Here is a 20056-nt window from a genome sequence, read left to right as displayed (position 1 = left end):
CAACAGTAGCATAGCTGCGAGAGCTAAAGCGCTAACATTACATTCACATTTTAGCAGCAACGTAAAAGAGGAATGATCAAACATTCTGTACAACAATTTAATATGTGTATCAATAATGACAATAAAACTCTATTCTATTCTATTCAAAGCCTGCTTTTTACTACGGCAGATCGATAAAACGATAACAACATGTACAAACCCCGTTTCCATATGAGTTGTGAAATGGTGTTAGATGTAAATATAAACAGAATACAATGATTTGCAAATCCTTTTCAAGCCATATTCAGTTGAATATGCTACAAAGACAACATATTTCATGTTCAAACTCAAACTTAATTTTTTTTTGCATATAATCATTAACTTAGAATTTCATGGCTGCAACACGTGCCAAAGTAGTTGGGAAAGGGCATGTTCACCACTGTGTTACATCACCTTTTCTTTTAACAACACTCAATAAACATTTGGGAACTGAGGAAACTAATTGTTGAAGCTTTGAAAGTGGAATTCTTTCCCATTCTTGTTTTATGTAGAGCTTCAGTCCTTCAACAGTCCGGGGTCTCCACTGTCCTATTTTACGCTTCATAATGCACCACACATTTTCCATGGGAGACAGGAAAGTACCCGCACTCTTTTTTTTACGAAGCCACGCAGTTGTAACACTTATCTTGCTGAAATAAACAGGGGCGTCCATGATAACAACATATGTTACTCCAAAAGCTGTATGTACCTTTCGGCATTAATGGTGCCTTCACAGATGTGTAAGTTACCCATGCCTTGGGCACTAATGCACCCCCATACCATCACACATGCTGGCTTTTACACTTTGCGCCTATAACAATCCAAATGGTTATTTTCCTCTTTGTTCCGGAGGACACCACGTCCTCTGTTTCCAAATATAATTTGAAATGTGGACTTGTCAGACCACAGAACACCTTTCCACTTTGCATCAGTCCATCTTAGGTGAGCTCGGGCCCAGCCAAGCCGGCGGCGTTTCTGGGTGTTGTTGATAAATGGGTTTGGCTTTGCATTGTAGGGTTTTAACTTGCACTTACAGATGTAGCGACCAACTGTAGTTACTGACAGTGGTTTTATGAAATGTTCCTGAGCCCACGTGGTGATATCTTTTACACATTGATGTCGGTTTTTACGCAGTACCGCCTGAGGGATCAAAATTCCGTAATATCATTGCTTACGTGCAGTGATTTCTCCAGATTCTCTGAACTTTTTGGTGATTTTACGGACCGTAGATGGTAAAATCGCTAAATTCCTTGCAATAGCTCGTTAAGAAATGTTGTTTTTAAACTTTTCGAAAATTTGCTTACAAAGTGGGGACCCTCACCCCATTCTTGTTTGTGAATTACTTAGCATTTCAGGGAAGCTGCTTTTATATCCAATCATGGCACCCACCTGTTCCCAATTAGCCTGCACACCTGTGGGGTGTTCTAAATAAGTGTTTGATGAGCATTCCTCAACTTTATCAGTATTTATTGCCACCTTTCTAACTTCTTTGTCACGTGTTGCAGGCATCAAACTCTTAAGTATAGCTCGGTTGGTAGAGTGGCCGTGCCAGCAATTTGAGGGTTTCAGGTTCGATTCTCGCTTCCGCCATCCTAGTCACTGCCGTTGTGTCCTTGGGCAAGACACTTTACCCACCTGCTCCCAGTGCCACCCACACTGGTTTAAATGTAACTTAGATATTGGGTTTCACTATGTAAAGTGCTTTGAGTCACTAGAGAAAAGCGCTATATAAATATAATTCACTTCACTATTTGAAATTTTTTTTTTTTGTATGAGTTTGAACATCAAATATGTTGTCTTTGTAGCATATTCAACTGAATATGGCTTGAAAAGGATTTGCAAATCATTGTATTCTGTTTATATTTACATCTAACACCATTTCCCAACTCATATGGAAACGGGGTTTGTATATCGCAATAGTCTGTTTAGCAGATTGTAGAGCTAGCATGACCATGACTTATGTTTTGTTTGATCAGCCGTTTTACTGCTGTGTTGCAAACCCATTAAGGTATGCAAATAAACATTTACAAAATATTTCTGTGCAAATAACTCATTTCAAAACATATATATCTGCGGCTTATATACGGGGAAAAAAAATCTATCTTCTTTGTATCGCTTGGCCGTGTTTTTGTGGTGGTGGGCGTGTACATAGGGCGGGGCTCATCTAGCTGGGGGCGGGACAAAGGCAAGACCGTCAAAGGGATCATGAAAACACTGAATTTCAACAGCGACCGTTTAAGTGCGATCTCTTTCAAAAGTGGAACAAACAAGCGAGAGATTTACACGTTAGTAAAAAATGTAATGTTTGGCATAAAGTTTGGCCCTCCGGACAGAAACAATCGTCCTCTTGTACAAAGATAAGGCGCTTTGGCTTCCAAACACATTCCTCCAGCTAATCAGCTTGCCCGTGCGAGGCCAGGACGTCGACTTAACGCTGAACAATGTCACCCGACTGGTAAAATGATGGCATGATAACTTAAATATAAAGACAATTTCTTAGTTTAAAAATAGAACACTTTTTTGGGGGGGTTTTACATTTACATGTTGCAGTTAATATTTGATCTTCATTTGTTGAATAAATGTAGTCTAAAAGCATGTTGTTTCAACGTTTTTGTTGTATTTTTTATTTTATTTTATTTTAAATTTATTTCGGCAATCTTCACATAAAACAAAGAACAACAACAAAAGAAAAAAAAACAAAAAAACACTAATTTGAGCAATGATTGAGCGGAAAGGGTGTAGGTTGAAGCAACGCTTATATAAACCTACACCATCACAACAAGAACAAAGTTCAAAATATACAAAATCTAAAACATGCTTCACTTATATTACTTTTTTTTTTTTTAAACAAGCCCTGCGATGAGGTGGCGACTTGTCCAGGGTGTACCCCGCCTTCCGCCCGATTGTAGCTGAGATAGGCGCCAGCGCCCCCCGCGACCCCGAAAGGGAATAAGCGGTAGAAAATGGATGGATGGATATAAGCAACATATATGTAGCACACGTCTCATATTCACAGTTTAACATTTCCATCAAACATATACATTTGTACACTTATATATATATTATATATACACAATTTATTTAAATTCCATATAAAGTGCTAATATATACATTTTAATATAACCTATATGTATAATTATGAAATCATAAATTGTATTTATATACATATTATATATTATTGTCTTTCTAAAACAATGTTTGCTCTTCTTTCTTATATTTACGGTTTAGCTCGGTTGGTAGAGCGGCCGTGCCAGCAACTTGAGGGTTGCAGGTTCGATTCCCGCTTCCGCCATCCTAGTCATTGACGTTGTGTCCTTGAGCAAGACACTTTACCCACCTGCTCCCAGTGCCACCCACACTGGTTTGAATGTAACTTAGATATTGGGTTTCACTATGTAAAGCGCTTTGAGTCACTAGAGAAAAAGCGCTATATAAATATAATTCACTTCACTACTACTAATAAATGATTTAAAAGCTTTTTAAACTGCTTTATGTTGGTGCTGTGTTTTATTTCATCCTTTAAAAAGTTCCATATTTCAACCCCTGCTATTGTTATACTCATTCCTTTCTGCGTTGTTCTACAATATTTTGGGATCTTGAAAAGTAGTTCTCCTCTTAAATTATAATTCCCTTCTCTCTGTAAAAATCCTCTCTGTTGAATTTGTGTGGTGGAATATTGGTTGGGAAATGACCAAAATTCAACGTCAGAAGCCAACATTGACAGAACGTCCTCAAAAATCATGTTGTTTCAACTTTAGATTTGAATTGCTGAACGCCAGGAACTAATTCTGCAAGTTCTCAGTGTTGTTTTAATGTGCAAACATCGACTGTAACGATACCAAGTTCAGGGGTCGTATTTAGTCGATACCACAATGATTACATCGATATTTTTGTCATTTTGTACTGTTTATAAAGTCAGTAAATACGTGCCTGGACACAGCAGAACTTTAACGACCACCAAAGTATGATCCTGTAACTCTTATTCGAGACCAGGGGCCGCATGAAGTTCAAATCTATTCCCAAGTGGGCCTGACTGGTAAAATCATGGCATGATAACATAAAAATAAAGACAATTTCTTTGTTGATAATAGAACAAACACTTTTTTTGTTGCGGTTAATAATATCTGATCTTCATTTGTCGTTATTTATACTTTTGAATAAAGCATGTGATTACCAGTCAAATAGCGGATAGAAAGGTAGGTCGCTAGTCGGTAGGCAGGTCAACAAAATTTTGCTTTAAGCACAAAGCTGTTCTAGATGAGACAAACAAACAGTGTATAGCAGGGGTCGGGAACCTTTTTGGCAGAGAGAGCCAAGAAGCCAAATATTTTTAAAATGTATTTCCGTAAGAGCCATATAATATTTTTTTCAACACTGAACACAACTCAATGCGTGCATTTTCAAGTAAGACCAACATTTCTAGAGTATAATAGGTCTCTTATTCTTTGGAATAACATTGTTATTCTGAAGCTAACTGTGGAGGGGGCGTGGCCTGCGGGCCTGCAGCGAAGCAGGGTGTTGCCTCGAAATCAGCGACAGGTGCGTAGATGGCCCAGCTGGGCCTTGTTATCTAATCACCTGTTGCTCTGTTTATAAGCAGCAGCCGGGAGAGAGCAAGAACGAAAGAGAAAAAGACGATTGCTGGAAAGCAACTAAGAGACTTATTGAAAAATAAAAAAATATTGTAACCCTGGAACAGGCTCTCATGTCGGTGGTTGGTGGTCTGAAGAACCCCCAGGAGGGCAGGCCCCACACTAACCAATAATAAATAAATTACTTCTTACCATTAACGCAACTTCTTGAACATAAAAATGCATGAGAATGTTTTATGTTTTGAACGTTATTTTTGATTACAAGTGGAATTATTCATTATTTATCGTGCTGACCAATGGCAGCTCAGATTTATCCGAGAGCCAGATGCGGTCATCAAAAGAGCCACATCTGGCTCCAGAGCCATAGGTTCCCTACCCCTGGTGTACAGGGTTACAGAACAGGAACGCTGATGGGTCGCCACGTAAAAGATGGGAAAAAGCTCAAATGCTGGGGAAGGATGAGTAAAACAAATACAATCTTAGGAGCCCAGTCTGGAGTGGGAAGAAAATCCTTCATAACAAAGCACATACCGTATTTCCTTGAATTGTCGCCGGGTATATAGTATGCGCCTGCCTAGAATTACTGCCGGTTCAAACTCGTTTTGCAAAATAATTAGCGCATGCTTAGCATTACCGCCGGCTCAGAATTAACGCCGGGTCAAACTCGGTTCGCAAAATATTATTTTTTATTAGCGCATGTCTAGAATTTCCTCCGGGTCAAACTCGCCACGTCACGAGTGACACTTCACCTGTCATCATTTTCAAAGTGGAGGAGGCTGATTTCAATCATTTGAAATCACATAAAGGGAAGAAGATTAAGAGCTATTCAGTAGGATTTAAGCTCAAAGCTATTGAATATGCTAAAAAGAACAGTAAGCAGCTATGTTTTATTAATATACTGTAGCTGCGTGTGTCAAATATGAGTCATTAAATGACTCCCGCCTCCCGGTGTTTACCAAAGGCATGCGGTAAATTTAGGCCTGCGCTTATACATTTGAGTGTGATGTAATGATACCATCATGAAAAGCACATTTAATAAAAAAAACTTTATTATGGTCTTACCTTTACTTATAAATGAAGTCCATGCGCAGCTCCTTCTGATCAAAAGCATCGATAACTTGTTTATAGAAGTCTTCCTTATCTTTCTTCAGTTTTAAAAGTCTCTCTGTCTCGATGGAGATCTTCCTTTATTACCTCCTGCTTCCATTGAAAGTCCAGTTTAGAAAACTGTTTTATTTGAGATATGTAATCCTCCATGTTAAAAGTGCAAGCGAGAGGAAAAAAATAAAGGATCGCTGCTCACTCTTGCTACTTGTTGTCACTTCTTCTGCAGCCGAGTAGTCGCAAGAAGGATCACTAGCGCCCTCTACCACCAGGAGGCGGGAGTCATTTAATGACTCATATTTGACACACGCAGCTACGGTATATTAATAAAACATAGCTGCTTACTGTTCTTTTTAGCATATTCAATAGCTTGGACCTTAAATCCTACTGAATAGCTCTTAATCTTCTTCCCTTTATGCGATTTCAAATGATTGAAATCAGCCTCCTCCATTTTGAAAATGATGACAGGTGAAGTGTCACTCGTGACGTGACGAGTTTGACCCGGTGGAAATTCTAGACATGCGCTAATAAAAATAATATTTGGCGAAAGGAGTTTGACCCGGCAGTAATTCTAGACAGGTGCATACTATATACCCGGCGGCAATGCAAGGAAATACGGTACTTGTTACTGGATTACGGCCAAAATGGGTGGTATCAACCAAAACTTAAGTCAAGTACCAAACAACAGATGCGAGGCCAGGACCGCCAACACAACGACCAGGAAACGCCGACCTCCCGCTGAACAAAGTCACGTCTCCGTATTTGTGACCTCCTTAGTTCCTCCACCTTGATGCTCAAACAGCGGCCCACCCCTTCAACAAACACATGATTAAATGCTGCAAATCCCCTCTCACAACACACACACACACACACACACACACACACACACACACACACACAAAGTGTGTTTTTGTGCCTTTGACTCAATGGAGAACACACACATACAGTATGCACACAACACAAAGTATGGACACAACACAAAGTATGGACACAACACACATACAGTATGGACACAACATACATACAGTATGCACACAACACACACACAGTATGCACACAACACACATACAGAATGCACACAACACACGTACAGTATGCACACAACACACATACAGTATGCACACAACACAAAGTATGGACACAACACACATAAGGTTATGGACACAACACAAGGTATGGACACAACACAAAGTATGGACACAACACACATACAGTATGCACACAACACACGTACAGTATGCACACAACACACGTACAGTATGCACACAACACACGTACAGTATGCACACAACACACATACAGTATGCACACAACACATGTACAGTATGCACACAACACACATACAGTATGCACACAACACACAGTATGGACACAGCACATGTACAGTATGCACACAACACACGTACAGTATGCACACAACACACGTACAGTATGCACACAACACATGTACAGTATGCACACAACACACATACAGTATGCACACAACACACAGTATGGACACAGCACACGTACAGTATGCACACAACACACATACAGTATGCACACAACACACGTACAGTATGCACACAACACACATGCAGTATGCACAAAACACACATACAGTATGGACACAACACACATACAGTATGCACACAACACACACACAGTATGCACACAACACACGTACAGTATGCACACAACACACATACAGTATGCACACAACACACATACAGTATGCACACAACACACGTACAGTATGCACACAACACACATACAATATGGACACAACACACGTACAGTATGCACAAAACACACGTACAGTATGCACACAACACACATACAGTATGCACACAACACACGTACAGTATGCACACAACACACACACAGTATGCACACAACACACATACAGTATGCACACAACACACGTACAGTATGCACACAACACACGTACAATATGCACACAACACACGTACAGTATGCACACAACACACATACAGTATGCACACAACACACATACAGTATGCACACAACACACGTACAGTATGCACACAACACACGTACAGTATGCACACAACACATGTACAGTATGCACACAACACACGTACAGTATGCACACAACACACGTACAGTATGCACACAACACACGTACAGTATGCACACAACACACGTACAGTATGCACACAACACACGCACAGTATGCACACAACACACGCACAGTATGCACACAACACACGTACAGTACGCACACAACACACGTACAGTACGCACACAACACACGCACAGTACGCACACAACACACGCACAGTACGCACACAACACACGCACAGTACGCACACAACACACGTACAGTACGCACACAACACACGTACAGTACGGACACAACACACGTACAGTATGCACACAACACACGTACAGTATGCACACAACACACGTACAGTATGCACACAACACACGTACAGTATACACACAACACACGTACAGTATGCACACAACACACATACAGTATGCACACAACACACGTACAGTATGCACACAACACACATACAGTATGCACACAACACACGTACAGTATGCACACAACACACATACAGTATGCACACAACACACATACAGTATACACACAACACACATACAGTATGCACAAAACACACATACAGTATGCACACAACACACATACAGTATGCACACAACACACATACAGTATGCACACAACACACATACAGTATGCACACAACACACATACAGTATTCACACAACACACATGCAGTATGCACACAACACACATACAGTATGCACACAACACACATACAGTATGGACACAACACACATACAGTATGCACACAACACACTTACAGTATGGACACAACACACATACAGTATGCACACAACACACGTACAGTATGCACACAACACACGTACAGTATGCACACAACACACGTACAGTATGCACACAACACACGTACAGTATGCACACAACACACGTGCAGTATGCACACAACACACGTACAATATGGACACAACACACGTACAGTATGCACACAACACACATACAGTATGCACACAACACACGTACAATATGGACACAACACACGTACAGTATGGACACAACACACGTACAGTATGCACACAACACACAAACAGTATGCACACAACACACATACAGTATGCACACAACACACGTACAGTATGCACACAACACACGTACAGTATGCACACAACACACGTACAGTATTCACACAACACACATACAATATGCACACAACACACGTACAGTATGCACACAACACACATACAGTATGCACACAACACACGTACAGTATGCACACAACACACGTACAGTATGCACACAACACATGTACAGCATTGCACACAACACACGTACAGTATGCACACAACACACATACAGTATGCACACAACACAAATACAGTATGGACACAACACACACACAGTATGCACACAACACACATACAGTATGCACACAACACACATACAGTATGCACACAACACACGTACAGTATGCACACAACACACGTACAGTATGCACACAACACACATACAGTGTGCACACAACACACGTACAGTATGCACACAACACACGTACAGTATGCACACAACACACGTACAGTATGCACACAACACACATACAGTATGCACACAACACACGTACAGTATGCACACAACACACGTACAGTATGCACACAACACACGTACAGTATGCACACAACACACATACAGTATGCACACAACACACGTACAGTATGCACACAACACACGTACAATATGCACACAACACACGTACAGTATGCACACAACACACATACAGTATGCACACAACACACATACAGTATGCACACAACACACTTACAGTATGCACACAACACACATACAGTATTCACACAACACACATACAATATGGACACAACACACATACAGTATGCACACAACACACGTACAGTATGCACACAACACACATACAGTATGCACACAACACACATACAGTATGCACACAACACACGTACAGTATGCACACAACACACGTACAGTATGCACACAACACACGTACAGTATGGACACAACACACGTACAGTATGCACACAACACACATACAGTATGCACACAACACACATACAGTATGCACACAACACACATGCAGTATGCACACAACACACATCTCCCAGGGGTAAAAGTCCACATATTTTATGACCAACAACCCGGAAACCACTATCTTTTTCCGTCCCCGGACCCTCAGGTCACTCTACTGGTTTCACTGGTTTCCTTGCAAAGTATCTCCAGTCCAACCAAGGATTGCTTGACATCTTTCCATTGCTCTGATTGACAATGCAAAGTAGCATCCTGCTAAAATGGATGAAAAAGGTGCTAAACTGCCTTTAAAAGCCACTACTAGCCACCACACAGTCTGATAGTTTGTATATCATTGATGAAATATTAACATTGCAACACATTTTTAGTTTACTAAATTGCAATTTAAATTTCCCGCCAAGTATCCTGCTGAAAACGTTGTGGTATGATGACGTGTGCACGTGACGTCACGGATTGTAGAGGACATTTTGTTCCAACACCGATCACAGCTATAAGTCGTTTGCTTTAATCGCCCAATTCCACAGTATCCTGGACTTCTGTTGCTGAATCTTTTGTAATTTGTTCAATGAATAATGGAGACGTCAAAGAAGAAAGCTGTAGGTGGGAAGCGGTGTATTGCGGCCGCCTTTAGCAACACAAACACAGCCACTGTTTCATTATTTACATTCCCGAAAGATGACGGTGAAGCTTTACTATGGATTAGAGCAGTCAAGCGAACGTGGTTTCCTACCACATGTCAATCAATCAATCAATGTTTATTTATATAGCCCCAAATCACAAATGTCTCAAAGGACTGTACAAACCATTACGACTACGACATCCTCGGAAGAACCCACAAAAGGGCAAGGAAAACTCACACCCAGTGGGCAGGGAGAATTCAAATCCAGTGGGACGCCAGTGACAATGCTGACTATGAGAAACCTTGGAGAGGACCTCAGATGCGGGCAACCCCCCCCCCCCTCTAGGAGACCGAAAGCAATGGATGTGGAGCGGGTCTAACATGATACAGTGAAAGTTCAATCCATAGTGGCTCCAACACAGCCGCGAGAGTTCAGTTCAAAGTGGATCCAAGACAGCAGAATGTCAACCGGCAGGTTTTGGTGAGAAAATGGTGGTATTAAGTCGGCTCTTACTGTGGTTACGAGCAGAGAGCTTTCGTCATGCCTCCTGCAGCTGTGGACTCGCTTGCCTCCTCCAACCGGCCGCCCCTGACCGTCGGATGCTTACACCATGGAGGATGAGGATGTTTCTCATCGAGAAACATGGCTTCCCTCTGAGACACTGGCGGTCACCACACCCGTGGTCACACAACTCCGACTTTTAGGTACGACCATATAATCTCACTAAAACACTAGTAACACAATAAGCAGATAAGGAGATTTTCCAGAATTATCCTAGTAAATGTGTCTTAAAACATCTGAATCGCTCCCACTGCCCTCGTCACAGTATTCTGGAATTATGTTGATGAATCTTTTGCAATTTGTTCAATGAATAATGGAGACGTCAAAGAAGAAAGCTGTCGGTGGGAAGCGGTGTATTGCGGCCGCCTTTAGCAACACAAACACAGCCGGTGTTTCATTGATTACATTCCCGAAAGGTGACGGTGAAGCTTTACTATGGAACAGAGCGGTCAAGCGAACACAAAGTTCAGTGTATTATGTGTATTAATAAATAACATTTTACCATTCTGTATTCTGAAGGCGATCTATGTCGTGTGCTACTCCAGCATCAATATGCGTCCTCCTGACTTTCACCGTCAGGTTCAAAGCGGTATGGCTCTATCCCTTGTTGCTGTTGGGTCTGGCTGAGTGGTCCTGCCACCCCCGCGGCTGCCACGGCGCCTCTCACAGCATCTTCCCTATCTGAATCGCTCCCTCGATGCCCTCGTCTTTTTTTTCTTTTCTAGTCCTTCACTCTCACTTTCCTCATCCACGAATCTTTCATTCTCGCTCAAATTAAAGGGGAAATCGTCGCTTTTTCGGTCTGAATCGCTCTCGCTGCTGGTGGCCATGATTGTAAACAATGTTCAGATGTGAGGAGCTCCACAACCCGTGACATCACGTGCACATCGTCTGCTACTTCCGGTACAGGAAAGGCTTTTTTATCAGCACCAAAAGTTGCCAACTTTATCGTGGATGTTCTCTACTAAATCCTTTCAGCAAAAATATGGCAATATGGCGAAATGATGAAGTATGACACATAGAATGGACCTGCTATCCCCGTTTAAATAAGAACATCTCATTTCAGTAGGCCTTTAAAAGATGGTGCCGAGTGTCTGAATACGTGAGTTTTGCTGTAACCGTACAAAGTGAGCTAGCCTAAAATATAAGCATGCTTACATTAAAAAGTCACACATAGCATGTGTGCTAACAATGCCATGTTAACAGTTAGCATGTCTAACATATCGAGCAACACGGCGGCTGCGGCAGTAAAGAAACAGCAAAAAAAAAAGTTAGCAATTTTAAAGTTTGCATGCTAACGGTTAAAGGGGAACATTATCAGCAGACCTATGTAAGCGTCAATATATACCTTGATGGTGCAGAAAAAAGACCATCTATTTTTTTAACCGATTTCCGAACTCTAAATGGGTGAATTTTGGCGAATTAAACGCCTTTCTGTTTATCGCGCTGGAGGCGATGACGTCAGAATGTGACGTCGCCGAGGTAACACACCCGCCATTTTCATTTTCAACACATTACAAACACCGGGTCCCAGCTCTGTTATTTTCCGTTTTTTTGACTATTTTTTGGAACCTTGGAGACATCATGCCTCGTGGGTGTGTTGTCGGAGGGTGTAACAACACTAACAGGGAGGGATTCAAGTTGCACCACTGGCAAGAAATCTGCCGCCAGACCCCCATTGAATGTGCCAGAGTGTCTCCACATTTTACCGGCGATGCTAAAGCAGACATGGCACAGAGATGTATGGATAACCTGTAGATGCATTTGCAACGATAAAGTCAACGAAATCAAAAAGGTGAGTTTTGTTGATGTTGACTTATATGCTAATCAGGCATATTTGGTCGCAGCGTGAATGCCAGCTAATCGATGCTAACATGCTACACTAATCGATGCTAACATGCTATTTACCGGCGGTGCTAAAACAGACATGGCACAGAGATGTATGGATAACCTGTAGATGCATTTGCAACGATAAAGTCAACGAAATCAAAAAGGTGAGTTTTGTTGATGTTGACTTATATGCTAATCAGGCATATTTGGTCGCAGCGTGACTGCCAGCTAATCGATGCTAACATGCTACACTAATCGATGCTAACATGCTATTTACCGGCGGTGCTAAAACAGACATGGCACAGAGATGTATGGATAACCTGTAGATGCATTTGCAACGATAAAGTCAACGAAATCAAAAAGGTGAGTTTTGTTGATGTTGACTTATGTGCTAATCAGACATATTTGGTTGCAGCGTGACTGCCAGCTAATCGATGCTAACATGCTACACTAATCAATGCTAACATGCTATTTACCGGCGGTGCTAAGACAGACATGGCACAGAGATGTATGGATAACCTGTAGATGCATTTGCAACGATAAAGTCAACGAAATCAAAAAGGTGAGTTTTGTTGATGTTGACTTATATGCTAATCAGACATATTTGGTTGCAGCGTGACTGCCAGCTAATCGATGCTAACATGCTACGCTAATCGACATTAACATGCTATTTACCGGCGATGCTAAAGCAGACATGGCACAGAGATGTATGGATAACCTGCAGATGCATTTGCAACGATAAAGTCAACGAAATCACAAAGGTGAGTTTTGTTGATGTTGACTGCCAGCTAATCGATGCTAACATGCTACGCTAATCGATGCTAACATGCTATTTACCGGCGGTGCTAAAGCAGACATGGCACAGAGATGTATGGATAACCTGCAGATGCATTTGCAACTATATTAAGTTTCCTTCCACCCACATTTAATGCGAAACACACACTTACCAATCGACGGATTTCAGTTGCTCCAGTGTCAAAAGATGCAAAAATCCTGATCGTTTGGTCCGCACATTTTACCGGCGATGCTAACGCAGCTATTCGGCCATGCTATGGCTATGAATAGCGTCAATAGCTTCAGTTTCTTCTTCAATACTTTCATACTCCAACCATCTGCTTCAATACATGCGTAATCTGTTGAATCGCTTAAGTCGCTGAAATCCGAGTCTGAATCCGAGCTAACGTCGCTATGTCTTGCTGTGGTATTCCCATTGTTTGTTTACATTGGCAGCACTGTGTGACGTCACAGGGAAATGGCCAGTGTCTTCGCAGAGAGCGAAAATAAGGCACTTTAAAGCTTTATTTAGGGATATTCCGAGACCGGCAAAATTTTGAAAAAAAACTTCAAAAAATACAACAAGCCACTGGGAACTGATTTTTTATTGTTTTTAACCCTTTTGAAATTGTGATAATGTTCCCCTTTAACCAGTGTCACCTACCAACTTATTTGACTCTGGGGTAAACGGAAGCCAATTTAGCCCAAAAAACATAGCATGCTATCAGTTAGCTTGTGTCAAAAGTAGACAGAATGAGACGTTCAGCACGCGCTATGCGAGAGGACGGCTGAGCTACAAGAGGAGGTGATCTTGTCTTTTTGCCGTTCGTCTCAGAGCAATCGTCCATTGAAAGGGTGTGTACTCATTCAATTGGCCCTTTTTTATTTAATTTGTGAATAGCGTCACTATGGTAACATAAAATGTTCCCAACTTAAAGTGGGCACAAGTCAGACCATCCCAATGATATGACATATGTGGGGGTTCCTTGGCTGATCCGTCTCGTATTAATCGTAAGAGAAACGTCCGGAACTATAATAATAGAAGTTGAGGTATGAGGAATAATATGCAGCAGGTCCATAATGATAATAACAGGTGTATAAATGACACAATATGTTACTTTGTTTGTTTCCTTACTACTAAAAGACAAGTTGTCTTGTATTTCCACTATTTTATTTAAGGACTAAATTGCTATGATTGCAATAATAAACCTTTGTTTAAAGTATCAGGAGATTTCCTTTGAAAACAAAGCCAGTGATGACCTTTTTTGTGGTCCCCTTTATTTTGAAAAGTATCTAAAAAGTATCAACGTACACTTAAGGGTGAATAGTGTCATCAAAGGCACAGGTCAAGAAAAACCAGCAGACTGCTCACTTACTGTGGTCACTTGTGACTGTAATGGCTAGAAAAGGTGGAGAAAGAGGAGTGAAAGGTGAGGTACCTGAAAGGTGGAGAAAGAGGAGTGAAAGGTGAGGTACCTAAAAGGTGGAGAAAGAGGAGCGAAAGGTGAGGTACCTGAAAGGTGGAGAAAGAGGAGTGAAAGGTGAGGTACCTGAAAGGTGGAGAAAGAGGGGTGAAAGGTGAGGTACCTGAAAGGTGGAGAAAGAGGAGCGAAAGGTGAGGTACCTGAAAGGTGGAGAAAGAGGAGTGAAAGGTGAGGTGCCTGAAAGGTGGAGAAAGAGGAGTGAAAGGTGAGGTACCTGAAAGGTGGAGAAAGAGGAGTGAAAGGTGAGGTACCTGAAAGGTGGAGAAAGAGGAGTGAAAGGTGAGGTACCTGAAAGGTGGAGAAAGAGGAGTGAAAGGTGAGGCACCTGAAAGGTGGAGAAAGAGGAGCGAAAGGTGAGGCACCTGAAAGGTGGAGAAAGAGGAGTGAAAGGTGAAGTACCTGAAAGGTGGAGAAAGAGGAGTGAAAGGTGAGGTACCTGAAAGGTGGAGAAAGAGGAGGGAAAGGTGAGGTACCTGAAAGGTGGAGAAAGAGGAGTGAAAGGTGAGGTGCCTGAAAGGTGGAGAAAGAGGAGTGAAAGGTGAGGTACCTGAAAGGTGGAGAAAGAGGAGTGAAAGGTGAGGTACCTGAAAGGTGGAGAAAGAGGAGTGAAAGGTGAAGTACCTGAAAGGTGGAGAAAGAGGAGTGAAAGGTGAGGCACCTGAAAGGTGGAGAAAGAGGAGTGAAAGGTGTGGTACCTGAAAGGTGGAGAAAGAGGAGTGAAAGGTGAGGTACCTGAAAGGTGGAGAAAGAGGAGTGAAAGGTGAGGTACCTGAAAGGTGGAGAAAGAGGAGTGAAAGGTGAGGTACCTGAAAGGTGGAGAAAGAGGAGTGAAAGGTGAAGTACCTGAAAGGTGGAGAAAGAGGAGTGAAAGGTGAAGTACCTGAAAGGTGAAGAAAGAGGAGTGAAAAGTGAGGTACCTAAAAGGTGGAGAAAGAGGAGTGAAAGGTGAAGTACCTGAAAGGTGGAGAAAGAGGAGTGAAAGGTGAAGCACCTGAAAGGTGGAGAAAGAGGAGTGAAAGGTGAAGTACCTGAAAGGTGGAGAAAGAGGAGTGAAAGGCGAAGTACCTGAAAGGTGGAGAAAGGAGTGAAAGGTGAGGTACCTGAAAGGTGGAGAAAGAGGAGTGAAAGGTGAAGCACCTGAAAGGTGGAGAAAGAGGAGTGAAAGGTGAAGTACCTGAAAGGTGGAGAAAGAGGAGTGAAAGGTGAGGTACCTGAAAGGTGGAGAAAGAGTGAAAGGTGAGGTACCTGAAAGGTGGAGAAAGAGGAGTGAAAGGTGAGGTACCTGAAAGGTGGAGAAAGAGGAGTGAAAGGTGAAGTACCTGAAAGGTGGAGAAAGAGGAGTGAAAGGTGAGGTACATGAAAGGTGGAGAAAGAGGAGTGAAAGGTGAGGTACCTGAAAGGTGGAGAAAGAGGAGTGAAAGGTGAAGTACCTGAAAGGTGGAGAAAGAGGAGTGAAAGGTGAGGTGCCTGAAAGGTGGAGAAAGAGGAGTGAAAGGTGAGGTACCTGAAAGGTGGAGAAAGAGGAGTGAAAGGTGAGGTACCTGAAAGGTGGAGAAAGAGGAGTGAAAGGTGAGGTACCTGAAAGGTGGAGAAAGAGGGGTGAAAGGTGAGGTACCTGAAAGGTGGAGAAAGAGGAGTGAAAGGTGAGGTACCTGAAAGGTGGAGAAAGAGGAGTGAAAGGTGAGGTACCTGAAAGGTGGAGAAAGAGGGGTGAAAGGTGAAGTACCTGAAAGGTGGAGAAAGAGGAGTGAAAGGTGAGGTACCTGAGGGCCACACAGATGTCAGCAGAGGTGAAGAAGACCTTGAGAGTTGTTCCAGGGACCTTGTGCTCGCCCTGCCTGCTGCACACCGACTGAGGAGGCAGGTAAAGGTGCTCTTGTGTTTACTCTTTGTCAATGGGCCTAAGAGGAGAGGCGGGGCCACACGGGGCAGGTAACCCCCCCCCCCCTTCCCCTCCCCCCGCCCACAGCCATGTTTTTTTAAGCTGATAAGACAGAAGGAAGAAGAAGAACTGGAGGCAATCAGGGTCAAGCTGGGTTGTTTCACTTGTAAAAAGGAGTTTGGGAAAGTTATTTCCACTGCAAAGCTGGTCCACAAATACACAGAATTGTAAGAATGTGCACACCTTGATTTGGCAAGGTGACTTTGTGAAGAAATGACACAGCAGTGGTGTCCAAAGTGCGGCCCCCAGCTCGTTTTTTAACGACCTGTGGCAGAATTGTTAGCATTCTATATATAGCATGCTAGCTTTTTTGCAGGTGTACACCTCGGCGTCAAATATTTTGTTACTAAACTAATTTAGAGCCCGTGAAAACAGAATAAAAATCAAAGCTTTTTTCCAAATCAAACTCATTTTAAGCCCTAAAAGCTTTCTTTTCATCAAACTAATTTCAAACTCTATTGCAGTAGTCGCGTGGAAACTATGTTTTAAGTATCAGGCGCTTTGTCCGCTCCAGATTTTATTAGTTACACTTAATCAGAAAAAAACAAATAGAAATCAAAGTTTTTTTTGTAATCAAACTACCGTATTTCGTTGAATTGCCGCCGGGTATATAGTATGCACCTGCCTAGAATTACTGCTGGGTCAAACTCTATCGCAAAATATTATTTTTATTAGCGCATGTCTAGAATTTCCACCGGGTCAAACTCGTCACGTCACGAGTGACACTTCACCTGTCATCATTTTCAAAATGAAGGAGGCTGATTTCAATCATTTGAAATCGCATAAAGGGAAGAAGATTAAGAGCTATTCAGTAGGATTTAAGGTCCAAGCTATTGAATATGCTAAAAAGAACAGTAAGCAGCTATGTTTTATTAATATACCGTAGCTGCGTGTGTCAAATATGAGTCATTAAATGACTCCCGCCTCCTGGTGGTAGAGGGCGCTAGTGATCCTTCTTGCGACTACTCGGCTGCAGAAGAAGTGACAACAAGCAGCAAGAGTTCATTTTTTCCTCTCGCTTGCACTTTTAACATGGAGGATTACATATCTAAAATAAAACAGTTTTCTAAACTGGACTTTCAATGGAAGCAGGAGGTAATAAAGGAAGATCTCCATGGAGACAGAGAGACTTTTAAAACTGAAGAAAGATAAGGAAGACTTCTATAAACAAGTTATCGATGCTTTTGATCAGAAGGAGCTGTGCATGGACTTCATTTATAAGTAAAGGTAAGACCATAATAACCTTTTTTTTTCAAAATGTGATTTTCATGATGGTATCCTTACATCACACTCAAATTTTTAAGCGCAGGCCTAAATTTACTGCATGCCTTTGGTAAGTGCCGGAGTGAGAAGAGGTTTTAAATTAATTAGCACCCTGGGGGCAATTCAAGGAAATACGGTATCAGGCACTTTGTCCGATACGGATTAGATAAATTGTATTTGTTGCACTCATTCAACGATTAATAATAATTAAAAAAAAAAAAACTAATAGAAATCAAAGCTTTTTTCTCATCAATCCAATTTGTAGCCCGGTCCAGATTTTGCTAAATTTCCTTAAACGATTAATGAAAATTCAAGCTGAATTGTTGCAGCTTTGTTTCCAAATCCATTGTTCGGCCTTTTCTGTCACTCAGCAAACTTTAGCTGGAGTCGGCTTGTTAATCATTGCTTTTTTTTTATTAGCACCACAATCTAAGTTTTTATCCCTCCAGTTAAAATATAATACCACACAAGAGTCTTGTCCCTAAGTCCACTTTTTAATGTGCGTATTATTCATTGACAACATCATGACTCATCACAGACACTTTTGGGAACTGTCGTCACTTGTCGCCTCTCAGGTGACTTTGGCCACACTGACTGAAGACATCACATTCCACTTGTTTTTTTTTTGTGTTGGAGACACACAGGGAGTGTGTGGACGCGTCAACTATTCTTAAAAGTGTTGACGCTCTTATCACAATTACCATTGTACGAGTCACACATTAACCAAGGGCTCTGTTAATGAAGGACAGCCAATCACCCCTACTCCACTGACACACACACACACACACACACACACACACACACACACACACAGATAGTACAAAGTTTGCAGACGGACAAATCCGTAGTCAACATGGTGCAATCAGGAGCGAAGGCCACGCCAGCACAGCCGTAAAAAAAGCCGTGTTGGACTGGAAGGAGACACCAACAAGTATCTGGCCAAGACCGGCGGTGTGGACAAGGTCTTGGAAGGTGTGGACAAGGTCTTGGAAGGTGTGGACAAGGTCTTGGAAGGTGTGGACAAGCAGAAGTATTTTTAGACCGGCACTATAACTGTCAGATTTGACTGTTTGAGCAACCTAAATCTGCAGTAATAAGAAAGATTATCGGGGAAGTTAGCCATCAACACCTCCACTTTGAAACATGTCAACACTTCTCAGGTGGATTGACTTTCATAACACGATAGAGCGCACCAAGATATAAGCCACACCCACTAAATTGAAGAAGATAAATGACTTTCCCATATATTAGCCGCACCGGTCAATAAGATACATATATATATATATATATATATATGTATATAAATCAATCAATCAATCAATGTTTATACACATAGCCCTAAATCACAAATGTCTCAAAGGACTACACAAACCACTACGACTACGACATCCTCAGAAGAACCCACATAAGGGCAAGGAAAACTCACACCCAGTGGGACGCCAGTGACAATGATAACTATGAGAAACCTTGGAGAGGACCTCAATTGTGGGCAACTGTGAAAGTTCAATCCATATATATATATATATATATATATATATATATATATATATATAAAATGCGGCTGCTAGACTTTTGACAAGAACAAGAAGGTTTGATCATATTACGCCTGTACTGTATATACCTTTATATACATATATACATACATACATACCTATACTGTATATACCTTTATATACATATATGCATACATATATACCAATACTGTATATACCTTTATATACATATATACATACATATATACCTATACTGTATATACCTTTATATACATATATACCTGTACTGTATAT

At 41.7% G+C, this 20056-nt stretch overlaps 1 protein-coding gene across 10 annotated transcripts in view; it reads right to left on the bottom strand.

The window, feature by feature from the left end:
• The window catches only part of rbm47 (RNA binding motif protein 47), a 125810-nt gene that overhangs the window by 50143 nt on the left and 55611 nt on the right, over positions 1-20056 (bottom strand). The window contains exon 1 of one of the 10 annotated variants that reach the window (XM_061916390.1): positions 16828-18266. The exons of the other annotated variants lie outside the window; for them this stretch is intronic. The gene's annotated coding sequence lies outside the window, so the exon portion shown is untranslated. Of the gene's footprint in view, positions 1-16827; positions 18267-20056 lie in introns of those variants that run through there. 10 annotated transcript variants of the gene reach the window in all.

The sequence above is a fragment of the Nerophis ophidion genome, linkage group LG01, assembly GCF_033978795.1.
Source record: "Nerophis ophidion isolate RoL-2023_Sa linkage group LG01, RoL_Noph_v1.0, whole genome shotgun sequence".
NCBI classification, from domain to species: Eukaryota; Metazoa; Chordata; class Actinopteri; order Syngnathiformes; family Syngnathidae; genus Nerophis; species Nerophis ophidion.
Note: the sequence above shows the minus strand (reverse complement) of the source record. Positions and strands in the feature narration are given on the sequence as shown.